This window comes from Myotis lucifugus, unplaced genomic scaffold (genome assembly GCF_000147115.1).
Source record: "Myotis lucifugus unplaced genomic scaffold, Myoluc2.0 scaffold_217, whole genome shotgun sequence".
Lineage (NCBI taxonomy): Eukaryota > Metazoa > Chordata > Mammalia > Chiroptera > Vespertilionidae > Myotis > Myotis lucifugus.
The window spans coordinates 1986658-2004377 of record NW_005871265.1 but is presented as its reverse complement, the minus strand read 5'-3'; positions in this window follow the sequence as shown (position 1 = coordinate 2004377).

Sequence of the window (17720 nt, the reverse complement as noted above, 5' to 3'; positions counted from 1 at the left end):
CCCATCCCCCAATTGGGCCAGTTCGCTGACCCCAGTGGGTGTCCTAGCGACTGGTCGTTCCAGTCGTTATGGCATTCTGGTAGTTGGCTTTTTATATATATAGACTAGAGGCCCAGTGCACGAAATTTGTGCACTCGGGAGGAGATGTCCCTCAACCCAGCCTGCACCCTTTCCAATCTGGGACCCCTCAGGGGATGTCCAACTGCCCATAGGGATCGGGCCTAAACCGGCAGTCGGATATCCCTCTCACAATCCGGGACCGCTGGCTCCCAACCGCTTGCCTGCCTGCCTGCCTGATTGCCCCTAACCACTTCTGCCTGCCAGCCTGATCACCCCCTAACCACTCCCCTGCCAGCCTGATCTGCTATTCTGCCGGCCCGGTCGCCCCCAACTGCCCTCCCCTGCTGGCCTGGTCACCCCCAACTGCCCTCCCTTGCAGTCCTGGTCGCTCCCAACTGCCCTCCCCTGCTGGCCTGGTCACCCCCAACTGCCCTCCCCTGCTGGCCATCTTGTGGAGGCCATCTTTTGACCATGTGGGGGTGGCCATCTTGTGCGAGGACATGATAGTCAATTTGTATATTACCTCTTTATACCTGGATTTGATCTTTGCCCAAAAGGCATTTCTTTGTTTAAGTATTTTTTTTCCCCTTCCATCCTGAGAGGCTGACAGTTTTCAAGATTCACAAGTCTTGGGTCCTTTTGGGTTAACAATTCATTCTTTAGCTTATCTTCCTCCCTTGCACATTTTACTATAAACAGCAAGAGAAACTGAGCAGCACCTTCAACACTTTGACTGATAATGTCTTAACAAGATCATCCATTCTATTAGATACACTAGAGGCCCGGTGCACAAAAATTTGTGCACTCGGGGGAGTCCCTCAGCCCAGCCTGTGCCCTCTCCCAGTCTGGGACCCCTCGGGGGATATCCACCTGCTGGCTTAGGCCTGCTCCCCTGGGGGATCGGGCCTAAGCTGGCAGTCAGACATCCCTCTGGCAGCCCAGGAGCCCTTGGGTGATGTCCACTTGCCAGCGGGGACCAGGCCTAAGCTGCAGTAGAACATCCTTAGCACTGCTGAGGAGACAGGAGAGGCTCCTGCCATCACTGCTGTTCTGGCAGCCGTCAGCCTGGCTTGGGGCTGAAAAGAGCTCCCACTGTGGGAGCGCACTGACCCCCAGGGGGCAGCTCCTGCATTGAGCGTCTGCGCCCTGGTGGTCAGTGTGTGTCATACTGACCAGTCATTCCCAGTCTGTTAGGGTAAATTTGCATATTAGCCTTTTATTATATGCCTGGTGCATGGGTGGAGGCTGGCTGGTTTGCCCTGAAGAGTGTCCAGGACCAGGGTGGGGGTCCCGCTGGGGTGCCTGGCCAGCCCGGGTGAGGGGCTGAGGGCCGTTTTCAGGTTGGCTACATCCCCTTCAGGGAGGGGGTCCTGCTGGGGTGCCTGGCCAGCCTGGGTGAGTGGCTGATGGCTGTTTGCAGGCTGGCCACAGCCCCTTCAGGGTGGGGGGTCCCTGCTGGGGTGCCTGGCCAGCCTGGGTGAGGGGCTGATGGCTGTTTGCAGGCTGGTCAAGCCCCCCAGCAGGGACCCTCACCCCTTGAGGGTGTGGCCATCCTGGGTGAGGGGCTGATGGCTGTTTGCAGGCTGGCCACAGCTCCTTCAGGGTGGTGGTCCCCCCTGGGGTGCCTGGCCAGCCTGGGTGAAGGGTTGATGGCTGTTTGCAGGCTGGCCAAGCCCCCCAGTGGGGAACCTCACCCCATGAGGGTGTGGCCATCCTGGGTGAGGGGCTGATGGCTGTTTGCAGGCTAACCACGGCCCCCAGCCACCCAAGCTCCCAGTGGAGGCTGGCCGGAAGCAGGTATCTGGGATTTGTTTATCTTCTATAATTGAAACTTTGTTGCCTTTAGCGGAGGCCACAGCCGGCCAGGGCAGGTGGGAAGCTTGGCTTTCTCCATCGCGGGGGCAAACCAAGCCTCCCTGCTTGCTCCCAGCTCCATGGCTGCTGGCCGCCATCTTGGGTTGGGTTAATTTGCATATAGTCGCTCTGATTGGCTGGTGGGTGTGGCTTGGGGCATTAGCGGGAGTTATGGTCAATTTGCATGTTTCTCTTTTATTAGATTAGATTTCCTAGTTCCCACCTCACTGAAGGTGACAGTGTTGCTCAATTTCTGTCACTGTATTAAAATTACCCTCCTTTCTTCCAGTTTCTAATAACATCTTCTTCCTCATCAACCTCCTCAAAGACCATCAGGCTTATAATAACAGTGTCTTCAAGACAGTTTCAACGGCCACTAGCACTGTCTTCAGTGTCTTTCAGTTTCTGGCACTGCCGGATCCCAGTGCCTTTTCCATATTTCTCAGGTTGGGTACGACAGCAACCCACTTCTAGATATGTTACCTATTAATGTGTAACAAATTACTGCAAAAGGTAGTGGATCAAAACAAAATAAACATTTACTATTTCAGTTCTGTGAGTCAGGAATTTGGGAACAGCTTCGCTCAGTGGTCAGGTTCAGGGTCTTTCAGGAGGTTGGATTCCAGACAGTGGCTGAGTTTGTAGTCATCTGAAAGTTTGGAGCTATGCTGGCCAGCATGATTCAGTGGTTGAGCATTGACCTATGAACCAGGAGTTTGCGGTTCTATTCCTGGTTGGGGCATATGCCGGGGTTAGGGGTTTGATCCCCGGTATGGAGTGTGCAGGAGGCAGCCAATCAATTATTTTCTCTCATCTTTGATGTTTCTATCTCTCTCTCCCTCTCCCTTCCTCTCTGAAATCAATAAATATATATATATTAAAAAAAACACACATGAAAGTTTGGAGCTGTATGTTCTGCTACAGAGATGCTCCTTCACACAGCTGGAAAGAGCATGCTGACTGTTGGTCAGTGGCCAGCAGCCTCAGTTCCTCACCACATGTACCTCTTCATAGGGCTATCTGAGTGACCTCCAGAGAGAGTGATCCAAAGGAAAGCACAGTGGAAACTGCTATAACTATTATGCCCTAGTCTTCAAAGCCACACATCATCATTTCCTCAATATCTTATTAGCTACATAGGCCAACCTTATTCACTGTGAGAGGTGACACAAGATGTGAATATAGGAACTTATAGGAATTATTGGGGACATCATGAAGACTGGCTACCACAGGCACTAAAATCCCTGATAATTTCTTTATTTTGTTTAAAAAAATATTTTTATTGATTTCAGAGAGGAAGAGAGAGGGAGAGAAAGATAGAAACATCAATGATGAGAGAGAATCATTGATCGGCTGCCTCCTTCATGCTCCACACTGGGGAGTGAGCCCACAACCTGGGCATGTGCCCTGACCAGGAATCAAACCATGACCTACTGGTTCATAGGTCGACACTCAACCACTGAGCCATGCTAGCTGGGCCTACATTATGGATTTTAAAATTCCAATTTATTAATAAAAATGTTGCCAAACATTTGTGTCTCTAGGTCTATCAACAGTCTTAAAATTGACAAAATAAGTACATATATCCTTACCTGCACCATTATGGAAATGACACATGCATTAAGTTCACTTTCTGTCAAATATAAATAGCGTTCCTATTCTCCTATGCACCATGATAATATGGGATGCTAAGCAAAGGGCACCTCCCACTTTGTCAGGAACTCTTAATGCGTTTTGGACAGACAAAGCCCTCGAGTGAATGCTAAAAATTACTATAATTAAAATATTCTAATCTGGAAACCTGAAACATATAACTTAATTGCTATAGTTGTACACAAAATACCAACCTTTGGCAAAATTATGAGGTAGGCTAAATTCCTTATTCTTTGCTCACTAAGTTCCTTAAGAATAGAAGCAAGGTTTTTGTCATTGCTGTTTTCTCCCACTGGACTTAGCTAGATGCCCTATGCCCAGTAGATCCTTAACAAATATTTTTCAATTGGTGCATAGGTTAGTAACTTATTGATAGATTATAAATGCCTCTCCCCCAAGCTCCTTGGTATCCAATTCCTCTTGCTTGTACTGGCAACCTACCGAAGTCTTCCCCCAGTGTTCCAAGATGGGAATCTTTTTCAATTTCCTTCTATCTATTCAAAATTTGATCTACTTTGATTATGAAGAAGTTGAACAATCTAATAACATTTAGGGGCCTTTTTTTTGGCAGTGTCTGAATCATTAGACAAAATTAACAAATGAAAATTTGGGGGCAAGCTCTTGGCTGCCTTGCAAACTATAATAAGTTGCCATCAATTTGACTTCTTAGCCAAATCAGCCTTGACTGAACATGATAGTTGGTAAATTCTCTACCAGGAAATCTGGACATTCTGATGTTGGGATTCCAAGACTATATCTCTCAATATCTGCCTTGCCATGATTTCTTTTCTTGTTCACTCGTGTTCAGAAATTTCTCAAATGAATAGCATTTCCCTATTTCTGTTAATGGTTACATCATTAAGTCAGTTACATAAATTCAAAAACTTGAAGTTTATTTGAATACGAGGGGCCCAGTGCACGAATTCATGCACCTGGAAAGGAACTGTGGGCCATGAGGCTGAGGTGGGTCTCAGTCCATCCTCCACAGGGGCGGGTCTCGGCCCATCCTCCATGCCCCTGCCTGGACCCTCCCACTGCCCCCCCATCCCCTGTCTGCTGGCAGCCCCACTCCCGCCACGCTCTCACTTGCTGATGGCACTGGGCCTGCTCGCACCCACTGAAGGCACAGAATGATTGGGTCTGGCACCAGCAGCGGGTGCGAGCAGCAGCTGCTGCCCCAATTGCCCCTCAGGAGCAAGGGGAGCTGGAGAAGCCCTCAGGAGCAATCCGGGTTGGCAGCCGCCACTCGCACCCACTGATGGTGCCGAGCAATTGGGACTGGTGCTGGGCACTGACAGTGGGTGTGAGTGGCAGCTCCGGCACCGGCACCGGCAGCAGGTAAGAGCAGGGCCATCTCCGGCAGCAGGTGTGAGAGGCGGCTGCCAGGGGAGGTGGAGAAACCCTGAGAGACAATTGGAGCCAGCAGCCACCACTTGCACCCGCTGATGGCGCCGAGTGATCTGGGCCAGTGCTGGGCGCCAGCAGTGGGTGCGAGCAGCAGCTCTGGCACTTGCAGTAGGTGAGGGAGCAAAGTATTTTTGGTAACCACCAGTGGCTCGCCCCATGACAGCGACCAGCACCCCATCTTGGTCTGGCACCCCCGCTCACCTGCTTCAACATCCCACTGAGGCTGATGTCCACCATGTTCCATGCATGCCCCCTGGTGGTCAGCACACATCATAGCAACCGGTTGTTCAGTTGTTCCACCATTTGGTCTATTTGCATATTAGCCTTTTATTATATAGGATGTTCTTCCCAAATATAATCGTTTGACCATCATTCTCAGCTTCATCTCCTCTTCTTTCTACTATATCCCATTTTGAACCTTTTATTGTACTTCTTGTTGCAGTTTGGTTACACATCCTTGCCACATTAACTTGCTAAAGCACAGCATCTGTTCATTCATTGTACTGCTCAAAATGTCACTTTTATCTACTCAGTGCCTATACAATGAGCTCCAAACTTCCCAGGCCAGCTTCCACTGTCTGCCACATTCCAGCCACAATTTAGCTTTCTAGCCTTATCTTCTACTACTTCTCCACACTGGATTATTCTTGATTCATCAAACTCATTCCCCATCTTCCATTCAGTCTTTACTGTGCCTTTTCCTCTGCCTAAAATGTTTTCCCTCTTCTTTTATTAAAACCCTGCCTATCTTTCAAAGCCAAAACCAATAGGAATCTCAAACATGACATGTTGATCCTCCCAGCCAGAAGTATTCTCTCTTTTCTGAAAGTCTAAGATACTTTGTACCATTCCTAAGGTACTCACTGGATTCTAACAGGTTACATGAATTATCTCCTCTTGTATATTTTAAGCTTCCTGAGAACATCAATTGTATCATTCCATGTGTAGAGGTTAACACATCTCCTTTACTCAGAGGTGATTGTTTTTGAGTTGGAACCATCATGAAATGAATTGGGTAAGTATTGTACATTGGTTTGGGGGTGGTGAGTAGGAAAGCAGTACCATGTAGTAAAGAGAAAAACCTTTGGATGTCAAACATCCAAAATTCATTTTTACCAGTTTCTAGTTAGATGATTTGGGGAAAATTAACTAACCTCCTGGTGCCTCAGTTTCTTTTTCTGTAAAATGGGAAAGCAGTGCCTATTTCGTAGACTTGTTGTCATAATTAAGTGAGGTGTTGTGTATAAAACACTTATCTTAATACATTATTATCTTGTGTCTTCTATTATTCCTAGATAGAGTCTTGTAACAATGTTTAGTAACTTTTTATTAAATAAATGAATTATTTAGAAAACAAAAACATGCATTCTATTTTAAATATACATGTGCATTTAAAAATTAAAAAACATTAGCAGAGTATAGAAGATAGGATAAAAAATAGAAGAGAAAAATAAGGAACAAGATAATTCCTTGTAAGTGACAAGAAGAAATTTAATTTTGGACATAGACTTATAGTCTTAAGTCTACAGAATACGTTGGAAATTTTTCACAATTTTCTAATGGGAAGAGTTTCATTATCTATTTTTAATTCTAACAGTTCACATCTTAAATTACACATAAAAATGTTTAAATACTGCAGCTAATGGGAGGCTCAGCCAGGCTCCCATTCTCAGCCACTGGGGAATTTCTGTGTCAGACCACCCACTGTGAAAGTGAAAACTTAGTGCCTTTGTCAGTGGAGATTTCTTCTGAAGGGAGTTCTAAGCTGTTGTAACCATTTTCCCCGGGGAAGACTGAGGGAGAAAAAATAGTTGAGAAATTACTGGACAAACACTACTTATCCAAGACTTAAAGTAACAATCAAAGGTGGAATTAATGCCTTTAGCACCACAGCTATCCCCAACTTCAGTCTGTTTTATATAGATTTGGGTTGACTGGTTTTAGTTCACTTCTTCGGAAAACACAAACTTATGTGAATAATGGTAGGATTTCAGACAAGTCACACTATTTAATTATAGTTTGGTTTAGATTTTTTGTTCATGTTTTATCATCTTTCTCAAAATATCTTTAGAAACAAGTAATTCAAATAGTAATGCCAAAATAGCATTTGCATTGGATATCTTATTTCAAGTTTCTTGGATAAACTTGTATTATGCAAGCAAAAGAGACATCCTAATGGTGTTAAACCTGGAAAAGGTATGGAAAGGTGCACAGGATGACAGTCTTTGCTCATAACTTTCCTGTTTCATAAAGACTAATATTTAACATCTTTTATCCTAAAAGGTATTTCTCATCTGTAATTCAAAACTGTCTGAAAATTGAACTAATGCAGGACGGATGTCTGTGAGCGTGCCTTCAATGAATATTATTGTGTTGGCAAAAAAGCTTAGCAGGTGTGTGTGTGTGTGTGTGTGTGTGTGTGTGTGTGTGTGTGTGTACACAACTCTCCATCCTCCTCAATACTTCCCAGGCAGTGTTAGCAGAGGGCCACTAGAAGATAGTTTTGACTTAGACTGAAGCCTCTTACGATCCCACAGGTTATCTCAATCATGGCTCCAAATGTACTGACTTCAGCTCTTCCCAGAGGAGAAGCCTATTTATGAAGTTGGGAAAGGAGACACTCTAAAAAAATATTTAAAGTATAGGTGGTATACAGTATTATATTAGTTCAGGGGTACAATATAGTGCTTTGACATTTATCTACCTTAAATGTGATCACCACAATAAGTCTAGTAATCATCTGTCACCGTGCAAACTTACCACAATGTTGACTATATTCCTTTTCACATTTTTCACCCATTCCCCAGCCACCTTCCCTCTGGCAACCATCAGTTTGATCTCTGTTTCTATGAGTCTGTTTTTGTTTTGTTTTGTTTGTTCCTTTGTTTTATTTGTTTTTAGGTTCCACATTTAAGTGAAACCATGTGGTATTTGTCTTTCTCTCTGACTTATTTCACTTAGCAAAATTCCCTCTAGGTCCATCTATCCATCCATGTTGCCACAATATGACAACATTTTGTTCTTTTTTATTGCTGAGTAATATTCCATTATCTATCTATCTATCTATCTATCTATCTATCTATCTATCTATCTATCTATCTAATCTATCCATCTATCTATCTCACATCTTCTTTATCCATTTATCCACTGACAGACTGCTTTCATATCTTGGCTTTTGTAAATAATGTTGCAATGATCATAAGAGTGTGTATATGTTTTTGAATTAGTGTTTGTTTGTTTTTTTTCAGGTAAATACCTAGAAGTAAAATTACTGGGTCTTATAGGTCAATCTTTTTTTAGTTCTTTGAAGAATTTCCATCTGTTTTCAATAGTGGCTACACCAGTTCGCAGTCCCACCAACAGTGCACAAGGTTGCCTTTTCTCCACATCCTCACCAACACATGTGATTTGTTGACTATTTGATGATAGCCATTCTGGCTGGTGTGAGATAATATCTCATTGTGGTTTTTACTTGCATTTCCCTGGTTAGTGATGTTGAGCATCTTTCCATGTCTCTGTTAGCCATCTGTATGTCTTCTTTGGAGAAATGTCTCTTCATGTCCTCTGCCCATTTTTTAAATTGGATTGTTTATTTGTTTGTTATTGAGTTGAATGAGCTCCTTATACATTTATACATTTTGAATATCAACCTTTATCAGATATATCATTTCAGAATAAATTCTCCCATTCACTAGGTTGTCTTTATGTTTTGTCAAAAATTTCTTTTCCTGTATAGAAGCTTTTTAGTTTGATGAAGTCCTATTTGTTTGTTTTTGTTTTTATTTCCCTTGATTGAGAGAACATATCCAAAACGATATTATTAAGAGTGATGTAAAATAGTTTACCACCTATTTTTTCTTCTAGGAGTTTCATGAGTTTAGGTCTTACACTTAAATTTTTAATCCATTTTGAATATAATTTTGCAAATGATGTAAGAGAGTGGCCCAGTTTCATTTTTATTTTGCATGTATCTGTCCAGTTTTTCCAATACCATGTGTTGACTAGAGTGTCATTTCTCTATTATATATTCTTATCTCCTTTGTCATAGATTAATTGCCATATATATGAGCATTTATTTCTGGGCTCTCTATTCTGTTCCATTGCATTTGTTTTTGTGCCAGTACCATACTTTTTTGATTATGATAGCTTTGTAACTTTGTAATATAGTTTGAAATCAGAAAGCATGATAACTCCAGCTTTGTTCTTCTTTCTCAAGATTGCTTTGGCTATTCATGTTCTTTTGTGATTCCACATAAATTTTAGGATTATTTGTTCTAGTTCTGAGAATTCCATTGGTATTTTTTTAAATAGGGATTGCATTAAGTCTGTAGATTGCTTTGATTATTATGGACATTTTAACAATGGTAATTCTTTCGATCCATGAGCACAGTTTATCCTTCCATTTATTTGTGTCCTCTTCAATTTCTTGCTTCAGAGTCTTATAGTTTTCAGAATACAGGTATTTCACATCTCTGATTAAAGTATTCTTTTTGATGCAATTTCATTTTTTAAATATTTTTTTGATTTCAGAGAGGAAAGGAGAGGAAGAGAAATGCCCACAACTGGGATCGAGCCCACAACCTGAGCATGTTTCCTGACCAGGAATTGAACCATGACCTCCTGGTTCATAGGTCAATGCTCAACCTCTAAGCCTCACAGCTGAACTTGATGCAATTTTAAATTGGATTGTTTTCTTAATTTCTTTTTTCTGATCATTTGTTATTAGTATTTAAAAACACAATGGATTTTGTATATTAATTTTCTATTCTGCTACTTTAGTCAATTTATTAGTTCTATTAATTTTTGGTGAATTCTTTATTGTTTTCTGTATACAGTATCATGTTATCTGCAAACAGTGATAGTTTTACTTCTTCTCTTCCAATTTGGATGCTTCTATATCTTTTTCTTGTAAAATTGCTGTGGCTAGGTCTTCCAATATTATATTGAAGTATAGTAATGAGAGTGGGCATCCTTGTCTAGCTCCTGATCCTAGAAGAAAGATTTCAGCTGTTCACCATTGAATGTGATGTTAGCTGTGGGCTTGTCATATATAGCCTGTATCATGTTGAGGTAAGTTTCTTACATACCCACTTCGTTTAAAGTTTTTATCGAAACAGATGTTGAATTTTGTCAAATGCCTTTTCTGTATGTATTGAGATGATCATATGATTTTTATCCTTGGTTTTATTGATGTGATGAATCACATTAATTGTTTTGCGGATGTTGAACCACTCTTACATCCCTGGTATAAATCCTACTTGATCATGGTGCATAATCCTTTTAATGTATTGTTGAATTTAGTTTGCTAATATTTTAATATTTTGTTGAGGATTATTACATCTATATTCATCAGGAATATTGGTCTGTAATTCTCTCTCTCTCTCTCTCTCTCTCTCTCTCTCTCTCCTTCCCTCCCTTTGTCTGGTTTAGGTATCAGGGTAATTCTGGCCTTGTAGAATGAGTTTGAGTTTGGAAGTGTTCCTTCCTCTTCAATTTTTGAGATTGAGAAGACAAGTATTAATTCTTCCTTAAAAGGTTGGTAGTTTACCTGTGAAGGCATCTGGTTGCAGGTTTCCTGGCCCTGGTCGGGGTGTGTACAGGAGGCAACCCATCCATGTGTCTCCCTCACATCGATGTTTCTGTCTCTCCTTCTCCCTTCCACTCTCTCTAAAACTCAATGGAAAAATATCCTTGGGTGAGGATTAACCAAAAAAAAAGTGTTAAGTTCATGAAAATGTGTTATGTGCTTTGATATGGCTATAGAAGCACACAGCAGTGTAATCTTCACCTGAGGCCGGGGTGGGGGGCGGGGGGGGGGCGGGTGTGGGAGGCAGGTGCAGAGTTTGAGGGGGTTAAAGGGGGAAAAGGGGGGCATATGTAATACTTCCAATAATAGAGGTAAATGAACAACAACAACAAAAGAGATGTCAGGAAGGCCATTTCCAGAGTAGGAATGTCTAAGCTCAGGTCTAGAGTTAGCCTCAAAAAGGGACAATGAGGATGGGAAGAGTCAAAAACCAAGGGAGCAGGTAGGAATGCACAAGACCAAGGAAAACACTTGGGGTGTGTGTGTGTGTGTGTGTGTGTGTGTGTGTGTGTGTGTCTTTTCTTTGCTATCAGCAGAGTTTGCTCCTTTTCCTATCATTTTTAAAATGTCACATTTCAAAATATCTTAAGAAGTTATGTCTACTGCTTTGGTCTGAAAAATACGCCTTGAAACGCATGTGGAAGAGTACTTTACCTTTGGTTCAGTCACTATAATCATCATTTTTTTTCAAATACAATTCAGCTCATAAACTCACTAGGCAATATTATTTCCAAAGCACTTTTAATATATTTTTCTTTTATGAATGGCATTTTCTCATGATATTGATAGAAAATAATACAGAAGACTGCTCTGGCTGATTTGGCTCAGTGAGTGTCGTCCTGCTGACTGAAGGGTCCTGGGTTAGATTCTAGTCAAGGGCACATGCCCAGGTTGCGGGCTCCATCCCCAGTAGGGGGCATGCAGGAGGCAGCCGATCAATGATTCTCTCTCATCATTGATGTTTCTCCCTCTCCTTTCCTCTCTGAAATCATAAAAATTATTTTAAAAATAAAATAAAAGGTGGCCTAGATAAGAGTTGTTGTTTGTTTTTTTAATAATACAGAAGACTAGCAAGTCTTTCACAGCAGTAGTTTATTTGGTGGTTGGGAGGACAAACCTCTTGTCAGATTGTGCCTGATTTGAAGCCTGTTCTAGGCCTGACTATGCTACTCATTAACCAGGCAGCCTGGGGCAAGTTACTTTGTAGCATCAGTTTTCTCATCAGTCAAATAAAGAAATAGTACTATCTACTTTATAGGGTTGCTGTAAGAACTGATTGATATAACATACAAAAAGCACTTAACCCAGTGCCTGGCTCAGAGAAAGTACACAATAAATTGTCTTCTGCATCGCTGTATAGTTATACAGGGTGGGCAAAAGTAGGTTTACAGTTTTTCCTATGGAAAATAATACAAAAATAAAGTCTGTGCATACTCACAACTACAAACCTACTTTTGCTCCAGCTGCATTTAGAAAAGGTTACACATAAAATAGTCAAAATATGATGGTAAAGGGATATTAAGAGTGTTGTGAAAATACTATTGGCCTATTTTTATGGGTGTGCAGAAAAAATTTTAAGTGACAACTGTAGTCCCTAAGCCAATCAAAGATAATTTGTCTATCACATTTTATAAGTTTCCAATCCTCCTCCTCCTTGATTTTTTGAATTCCCAAACATCTAACCCTCCCTGGAGTTCCTTCTAAGAAACAGCAAGGCCAGGACTCGTGATTCTCAAGAAGAGATCTGACTCTGAAAGCCCTCTAGCAAAACCCACTTCATTCTAACTCCCCACCATTCCAGGCCCACATTTATTTGTTTGTTTATTCATATATGTAGTTGTTGGTTCATTTTTTAGCATAAAAAGGAAAAACTTTTCTGGTATATAATAAGAATAGTTAAATGCTTTATAGTGGTCTCATCAAAGGTAATGCACGCTTCCTATTGGTTTTGATGATGTGTGTCTGTAGTAGCAGCTGGAAAGTGGGAGTGGATGAGGCAAGTGACCTAAGGAATATTGTACCACCCACAAATTAATCAAAAGCATTTGAGGCTTATTGGTCAACAGTTAGCAGAAATAATTGGTTTGTTTGGTCTACGAATGTAATCAAAGTCTGGTTGAGTTAATACTTTTTGTTGTTTTTGAGTTGACTAGCATTTTTAACTTCTCAAGTTTTCTTGTCCTTAACTATTAAAATGAAAAAAACAACAACTTTGCCCATAGTATATTGTGATGTACTATATTTTACTGTATATTGTGAATCGTAACATTTTTCAAAGTGTAAAAGATTTGTGAGGATCTTTAACTAGTAAAATGATTCTTGGTTCTGATCATTGTAAGCTGGAAACTTCTGTCTTACATGTGGCTCTCCCTCCCTCTGCCCCCTTACACACACACATAGCTCCTTTCTCTGTGTCCCTCACCACACACAGTCCCCAGGCTATAGTCAAGGCCAGGCAAAAGTAGGTTTACAGTTGTTAGTACTTGAAACACAGTTTATTCTTGTATTCTTATTTCTTTATTACTGTACTATTTTCCATGGGAACAACTGTAAACCTACATTTGCCCCACCTGTACTTTTTAAATCTTTATTTTAATATGTATATTAAGAAACGTTAAAATTTGTCCAGTATCTTATGAACCCTGATCATCATCCTAAAAATTATAAGTGATACAATTCATCACCCTAAAAGTACTCTGACATAGTAAAGAGGATGGTAGTTACAATAAATGGTTAAGATAAAATTTCTGCCACAGAATTCTTTTGCATGTTTGATTTGTTGGGGGAAAACATTGAAAATTAATTAGAATTAATCTGAGATTTAATTCATGCCAATTCATTTCAGTATCTTTGAAATTTGATTTTTCTCTGTGAAGGTCTTTTACTGTTTTTATTGATTTTTAGAGAGCAAGGAAGGGAGAGGATAGAAACATTAATGAGAGAGAAACATCATCGGTCAGCTGCTTCCTGCACACCTCCTACTGCAACCAGGGCATGTGCCCTGACCAGGAATCAAGCCAGTGACCTCTTGGTTCATGGATCAATGCTCAACCATTGAGCCACATCAACCAGGCATGAGCAAAGTTTTCAATTATACTGTTTGATCAATAGGCATTTATTAAACATCTACTATTTCCTAGCTATTGTGCCAGGCTCCCACAAAATCTTAAAAGAAAATGACCTCCAAAACCTTAACTCATATTAAAACACCCACATGATAGTTGACAAAGGAGTAATATGGACAAAGGTAGTTTTCAGGTATGAGAACAATGAGTGCCCAGAAATGAAAATGTAAACCCAAAAAAGGGAGAGAGTTGTGAGATTTAGAATTACCTCTAAAAAGAGCCATTGAAAGAAGTTAGAAAGGAAAAAGGATCCAAAGAGGGTGGGAATCAGGCAGCTCTTCTGCGGAAGAAGACATCTTTCTCCCGTGTCCTAATTTGAAAGAGTTGCAGGATGACAATGATGGTGTTTTCCAACTGTAAGAGGAGGAAAAGTCACCATAAAATCCTGTTGAGCCAATCACAACTGGGTAGAGCCCAAGGTCTCGACCCCTGAAAATACATCCTGCATATCAGATATTTACATTACGATTCATAACAGTAGCAAAATTACAGTTACGAAGTAGCAACGAAAATAATTTTATGGTTGGGGGTCACCACAACATGAGGAACTGTATTAAAGGGTCGCGGCATTAGGAAGGTTGAGAACCACTGCTTTACACGGAAGATGTAGCATATTATCTCTACAGAGCTCTGTATCTGTGTTCTCTTGGGACACAACGTTTTGACAATGTGTATAAGTCCACAGATGGTAGTTTCATGTGGAAGAAGAGCTTCCAAATTGAGAATAGTGACCTGAACTGAGATGTACCACTTTGGTGGTCATAATACTAGGGGTAGTGCTGCCTTACCCTTAGAAGGAGTGTGTTCACTGACACATCCAGAATGCCCACTGTGCAGTGGAACTTTATCAAAGAATTGCACAGTCTCTCTGTTGCTATGAAAAGACGGCCTCCAATATTGCATGTTTTACTTATTGGCCCTATCACCGTTATGATTCATTCAATACTCCATATTTATTAATACAGGTAGTTTACAGGTAGACCCTTGATTGGATAAAAGAGCTTTTCATATCTGGAAACACTAAAAATAACCTGCAACCTTAATTCAAAGTGGAGACAGCCCTAGCTGGTTTGGCTCAGGGGATAGAGCCTCCATCTGCAGACTGAAGGGTCCCAGGTTCAATTCCAGTCAAGGGCACGTGCCAGGTTGTGGGCTCAGTCCCCAGTAGGGGGTGTACAAGAGGCAGCCAATCAAAGATTCTCTCTCATCATTGATGTTTCTATCTCTCTCTCTCTCTCTAAAATAAATTTTTTTTTTTAAAGAAGAGGAGACAAGCAGAGAATAATCCAGGAGCAGGCAGAATTCTGGGGAGAGCCTACTGAGGTGGTAGAAGGACAAAAAGAAAAAGGAAATGAAAGAGGCAGGAAATAAAGGAAGGGAAAGAAAAGGGATGTGGAGAGAGGTAATCTCTCTCAGCTGTGTTGACAGCTCTTCCCAGTCCCCTGCTCTCTGACAAGGCATTGCTTGTGGATGAGTGGATGGGGGTCCAGCAGAAACTGGGGATTGCCAGGTTGCTCCAGCCACTGTGGCCTCATCCTCTCTCCACCTCCATGGTGGCACCCCACCCAGATTCCTTTCTTGTCAAACTTGTTTGCAGTCACCCAAGCCCTCTAATCCATGACCTCTTGGTCAAACTGTCTGTAAACCAGGACACAAATAGATTGAGGGTGTCAGGTAACATGGTAATTTGGTGGAGAGAAGACAGAATGAGTACAGCAATCCCCTTTATAATACCCCCTTCCCCACCCCCCAACACCTTTGAAAGTAACTGCCCTTTCCCCACCAATGTTTCTCTGTGTCTCTAAGTCACTGGAGGGCAACTGAGTGTGATTCAAAGATTTGCATTTATTTAGTTGCTTTGATATATTGATTTCTCTCAGGAGGGAAATGGTAGACCATTTAAGTCCATTCTGTTTTCTTTCTTGGGGAAGGGGGTTAACACAAAGATGGGTGATGACAAACGGGCTGTATTGGTTTCTGGGAATAACACTGAGTATTGTGTGTGCATTGAAGTTAGAGCAGTAACACTACATGAAGAGATGGACATGCTGTAACCACATCTTAAATTCAAAGCCATTTCTACTGGAACTGATTAATGTCCCACTAATACACGTGCATGGTACTCACCACATGCTTGATGCCTGCTGAGTCTCTGAAGAACCTGGTTGTCCACATGTTTCTGAGGACACCCTCCAACCCCTGCCAGAAATTCTCACCATCACCATATAGGCTGTGAAGGAGCAGTGGGCTTTGGAGAAGCCAAGACATGACAGAGTAATGGAATGATTCAGAGTTCATACTAGATGTGTACACTACTACAGCCACCCACTCACACCCCTAAGTGCAAAGATTTGGGTGAATCCTCTCAGTAAATATTGCATTTTGAGGAAAGCAGCTATTTTGCATAGAACTAAACCAATCTTCCCAAGAGGTTCAATTGTTCTGTACCTTGGTTGGAAATTCCTGATGTAACAGCACATCTTTCTCTGGCTCACATTCTCCCTCTCTCTCTCTCTCTCTCTCTCTCTCTCTCTCTCTCTCTCATTGGGGGAGAGGGGAACGAGGTTGGTCAGACAGAAAGACAGAGATACAGAAGCAGAATCACCTTTCTATTCAGGGATTTGCTGAGCACCCCGAGTTGCTGTTTCCAGGTAAAGAGCACAAGAACTCAGGGGGTGCACTGCCTTGAATTCTTTCTCCAGCTCTGTAATCTTTTTGCAAGTTCTGTATATTTGACACTGGGCACGTGGGTCTAGCACTTAAGTCAGTGCTGAGGTATCATTGTTACTCTGTTACATATGTTTAAAGAAACAAATAGGCCGGTGTCGGAAAGAAGCAAGGCCCAGGCGAGTGGGGGGTGGGGTGCGAGCGGAGCCAGGGCCCGAAACCTCAGCGCCTCCAAGCCAGGCCCAGGGGCATTGCGCCGCCCACCGCGTGCCTCCCTCCGGCCCCGCTCCCTCCCCTCTGCCCCCAGTCCTGCCTCCCAGTGTCCATCCAGAGCTCGAGCCACGGGGCTGATGGCCCAGCCCTGGAGTCCTAAGCGTCAACCCTGCTGGCAGCCTCTCTTAGACCTTCGGCTGCTAACCTTTGTGAGAGACGAAAGCTGTTCCAGACCTTTCTGGATGCCTCAAGTGTGAAAGGAAAGGAACCCCGCTTGTGCTAGAAGGCCTTAACCTCAGGCTGCTCCAAGAGGAAGGCTGGATGGATGACCCCATCGCTCCCGCCCCCATCCGACCTCAGCGGCCCCGGCCCACGGCCCATGGGAAGCGGCCACCAGAAGGGTCGGGGACGTGGCCGGGGCCGCTCTGGGCGCAGAGCTCGCTATAGGGCCGCTCTCCCAGGAGCGGATAGATGATTCATTTTTATATGTAACGTTTTACCCCTCTCTATAGCTCCGGCTGGTTAATGTTCAACCCCAGGGCTTCGAGAGGCAGTTCGGTGGAAGCCAGGCAGGGGTGACCCATTCAAGGTATATGGCCGCCGCGGAGTGAAGGCGCAGAAGGTAGAGGGTGAGGAGGGACGGGAGGGAGACTCCTGCGCCGCGGCCGGGGCCCAGCACGCGTCCGGGCAGGCTCAGCCCGGAGGCCGCACCCCGTGGGCCCGACCGCCCACGACGAAGCCGCCCGGGCGAGGAGCGGCGCGTGCGGAGCCCGCGGGAGGGCGCGGAGGGGCGCTTCGCCCAGCCGGACCCAGGGCCCTAGGGGGGCCGGGCCAGGGGCTTTAGCCGCTGAATGGGGGGGTGGGGGTGGGGGGAGGGGGTTTGGGTTGGGAAGCACCCGCCCCTGCCGAATTAGGATCCCGGGTTTTTGTTGTCCGGAGGGATGTGCCCCCCACCAGTGCCCCGAGCCCAGGGGGGGCCTCCGGGAGGCGGCGCGGGTGGCCCTTTTGCAAACAAGCCCGGGGCGGTGCAAAGGGGGAAAATCTCCGCCACCACCCCTCCATCCCCAGGCCGCCCGGCCAAAAACGGGCGCGGTTATCTTTAAAGAAGGGGGTTCTGGTCCAACAGCCCGAAGCTGGAACCCGCGGGCCCCCGG